Here is a 4,073-nt window from a genome sequence, read left to right as displayed (position 1 = left end):
AAAGAACCACTATGTCCATCAACATCATCAATTTATATATTATTGCCCCAATGCTAGCCTTAACCCTGGCTCTCACAACATGAATTCCTCTTCCCATATCTTATCCACTAATTAATATAAATGTAGGCATATTATTTATATTAGCCATATCACACCTAGCCATTTATTCCATCCTCAGATCTGGATGAGCTTCACATTCAAAATACTCACTCACTGGAACTCTAGGGACAGTAGCACAGGCAATCTCATACAAAGTCAGTGTTAGTGAAGTTGTGCATCTTGTGGTATTCATGGACTATTTCCTGTTGTTTTTAAAAAAGTTTTAAAAATGGTGGTCCAATACACATAACATAAACTTTACTATCTTAACCATTTTTAAGTGCACCAGTAGCAGAAATCCAATGAAGCCCCACTTGATTTAACAGAAGTAGAATCAAAACATATATATGTCTTCAATGTAGAAAATGTAGCAGGCCCATTCACGCCGTCCTTCCTGGAGAATATGTCAATTCCTTATGATAAACATTTCCACAACAATCCATTTTTAGGAGCATTCGACAATCCCTAGGTGCCAGAACTATAGATTCTTTCATCTTGTGAATATAGTTTTTTTCAAAAATAATTTTTATAGTTTTACTACCTTTAAACAAAATGTACTCCATTGCTGTGGAATATTCCTTCATAGGAGCGTGCATGGTTCATTTCTGCATCCACTTGTGGTGGCCTTCAGGTTCTTTCAGGTTTGGCTCCTGTGGCCGCAGAGTCCATGTCCACGTGTCTTGGTGCAGGGCTGGTGGGTTTGTGTTCAGCTGGGAGGAGCGCTGCCGGTCTGTGTGCACGGCCTTCGCTATCTGAGGCCCGACTGTCTCAGAAGTGGTTGCGTTCCCCCGCTGCGTACCAGGCTTTCCATTGCTCCACATCCTGCTGGTATTTGATACTATGTCTTTCATGTCTGCCATTCTGGTTGGTGTATGCACAGTATTTTTCTTATGGTTTTAATCCCTCAGGTGTTAGTGAAGTTGTGCATCTTGTGGTATTCATGGACTATTTCCTGTTGTTTTTTAAAAAGTTTTAGAAATTGTGGTCCAATACACATAACATAAACTTTACTATCTTAACCATTTTTAAGTGCACATTTCAGTGTCAAGAAGTAATTCGCACTGCTGTGCAAACCTGACTGCCATCGTCCTCCAGAACTTTTTCATCTTGCAAAATTGAAACAGTCCCCATTAAACACTCACTCCCCATCGTCCCTCCCTCAGCGCATAGAACTCAACATCCTACTTTCTGTCTCTATGTTTCCGACTGCTCTAGGGGCCTTGTATGAGTGGATCAAGCACTGTTTCTTTTTTTGTGTGTCTATCTTACATCACTGAGCATACTGCCCGCAAGGTTCATCCCTGCTGCAGCCTGTGTCAGAATTGCCTTCCTTTTTAGGCTGAATAACATTCCCTTCTATTGATGGACCATGTTTTTCTTCTCCGTTCATCCATTAATGGACACATGTAATATCTACATTCATTTCTCCTGTCATAATATTTGTGGAATAATGTCAGAAAGTCCTATGAATCAAAAGTCATTTGTGGGCATCCCTGGTGGCACAGTGGTTCGGAGTCCGCCTGGGCCGTGGCCTCTGGGCCTGCGCGTCCGGAGCCTGTGCTCTGCGGCGGGAGAGGCCACGGCAGTGAGAGGCCTGCGTACCACAAAAAGAAAAGTCATTTGCCATTAACTTTTTTCTTAAACTTTTTATTGTGAAAAACATCAAAGCTAAGAAAAGGCAAAAATACATGTCAGCTTGACTTGTGTTCAGGAATTAATGTTTTACGGATTCACTTTATTCCCTGTGTGTGTGCTATGCGTGTGCATGTGCATAGGTATGTGCACTTGCACACATTAGTGTGTGCATGGGCATATGCGTGCATGTGTGTTCATATGCTAGTGTGTGAATATATTTGTGCTGTGCACGTGCATATGTTTGTGTGTGTGCTGTGCTTGCCTGGGTGCACACCTGTGTGTTTGCTGGAACCACTTGCAAGTTGGTTGCAGACTGAATTGTGCCCCCGATATGTCTGCACATACCTGTTATAACAATCCTGCGTAGCCACGTAAAGGTCACAGATCTCAGGGATTTAAATGGATGGAGCAGGATGGCCTGACACAGAGTCTGTCTTCCAATGACTGTCACTATCTCAGTAACATCCTTCATACCTTCTTTAAGCCCCATTCAGGGTCCAGTTTAGACCCCCATTACATTCACTCACCTGCCCCAGGTCCCCTAAAGCTACAATGTCACAGTTGGAGAGCCCAGCCAAGGCTGGGGGTACCCCTCCATTTAGCCTGGCCTCCAGGCCCTGCAGTTGGCTCCTGTGTTCCCATCTCTCAGCCAGGCCCCAATTTGGATGGGGCCGCCACCTCTTTCCTCAGTGTCCCATCGCCCAGTCAAGGGGGTTCATTCTCCCCAAACACAGTATCAGGAGTGGGGCAGTGACAGTGACAGTCCCCACTGGGTCTCCTTCATGAGAGACCCTGTGCTGTTGGAAGAGCAGGAGCCCTGCCCTCGGGGGTGGGGGGCTGGGGGGTGACCTGAGGCCCACGATGGGCAGGCATGTCCCCGGGTGGGGTGAGCCAGTGTGCAAAGAGTTCCACGGTGGGTTCTCCTCTCCAATGGATTCTGTGTCCCTACATCTCACCATGCCTCCCCTCGAAGACAGCTCGGTGACCGTGCTGGCTGTCAGCCCCAGGGCATGAGGTCACCTGACCGGGAGCCATGGGAGCCGTCAGCCACCGCCCCCTCTACACACACACACACAGACGCACACGCTGCAGGGAAGCAGGACCTGAGTGCAGGGCTCTCAGCGGCACTGAGAGCGCCACCCGGAATCGGCCAGGGGAATGGACAGACCGGATCTCCCGGCCCGGAACATGCAGGACTGTCCTGCCTGGGCTTCCAGTGTGGCCGCCTCCTTCTGGAAGCCAGGGAGACTGGAATCAGGCCACTTCTTGTCTGTCCTTGCAGCAGACTGGGCTGCACTATAAGAAGTTCGTGGCTCACCCGTGGATCCTGGCCATCAGGTGGCCAGAGAAATTGGTAACATTTCTGTTTTGCCTGTTGAAATGTTTAATGACAAAGATTTTGTTCAGTTTCTTGATGTGGGTGTCCAAAGATGCGAGACCCATGTGTGTGATCTGTACCTCCTATGTGATCAGCCCTAAGCTAGTGTAAACATGATCAAGTTCTGTCTACGCGGTAGATTTAGACCTCTGCATGTCCTGCCTACTGATTATGTTTAGAGCTGAACAAGTGTTGTCTATGATAAGAAGATTTAGACCTGACCATGTCTGTGTTAGGACTATGGGGACCTGGGTAGAGACCCGGCCTGGCCTCAGTACTGGGAAGCTCCGTGCCTGCATCTGAAGGTCAGTCTGGGGTCTGGAGCTGAGGTGGGCTTGTCTACATAACAGCCTCTCTTCTGAGTGTGGTGCCCTGGTCCTCCCAAGGGTCAGTGCTATGGTCGGGGCCTTAGTCTTAATCCCTGCAAGGCTCACCTTCCCTGGGGCTCGTGGAGAATCCTCAGGAGGGATACCTGGCAATAATTCCAATTACCAGCACCTGCATTGTGCATAGGGAGGCAGGTTTAGCTGGTGAATTGATTGCAGGGCACCACAGAGAGGGCAAAAGGCCGATGGGTAACAGCTGAGGCTGCTCCTGAGCTCTCCTTCCAGTCTACTGTCCCTACTCAGCAGCGTCCAGAGCTGCCCCTCGGCTTTCAGTCCTTCTGTGCTGTGAGTTTTCTCAACATGTAAGTGAGATGAGAAAGGCCTGAGCCTGCCAGCACCAAGGTCGTGTGTTCAACTCTAGCATGAAAGCTTTAAAAACAGTTAAAATCACACAGAACCAAAGGGAAAAGAGGAGGACTTCTCGGGGACAAGTGTGGGGAGAGGAGACCCACCTGACACTTTTTCCCATCCCAGGAAGTCCCAGGAACCCAGCTTGTTTCCACATTAGGGGAGCCACCAGCAGAGCCATGGTGTCCTGACCAAGGGGACGTGTGACCCCAGGTGCAAGGTCTGGG

General features: G+C 48.6%; 2 pseudogenes; one reads left to right on the top strand and one right to left on the bottom strand.

Moving 5' to 3' along the window:
- The window catches only part of LOC102984453 (dipeptidase 2-like), a 40,008-nt pseudogene extending 37,784 nt beyond the window's left edge, over positions 1-2,224 (bottom strand).
- LOC102991361 (centrosomal protein of 78 kDa-like) overlaps positions 1-4,073 on the top strand; it is a 223,386-nt pseudogene that overhangs the window by 82,105 nt on the left and 137,208 nt on the right.

This window comes from Physeter macrocephalus, chromosome 12, assembly GCF_002837175.3.
Source record: "Physeter macrocephalus isolate SW-GA chromosome 12, ASM283717v5, whole genome shotgun sequence".
Classification (NCBI taxonomy): Eukaryota; Metazoa; Chordata; class Mammalia; order Artiodactyla; family Physeteridae; genus Physeter; species Physeter macrocephalus.
This window is presented reverse-complemented; position numbering and strand designations above follow the sequence as displayed.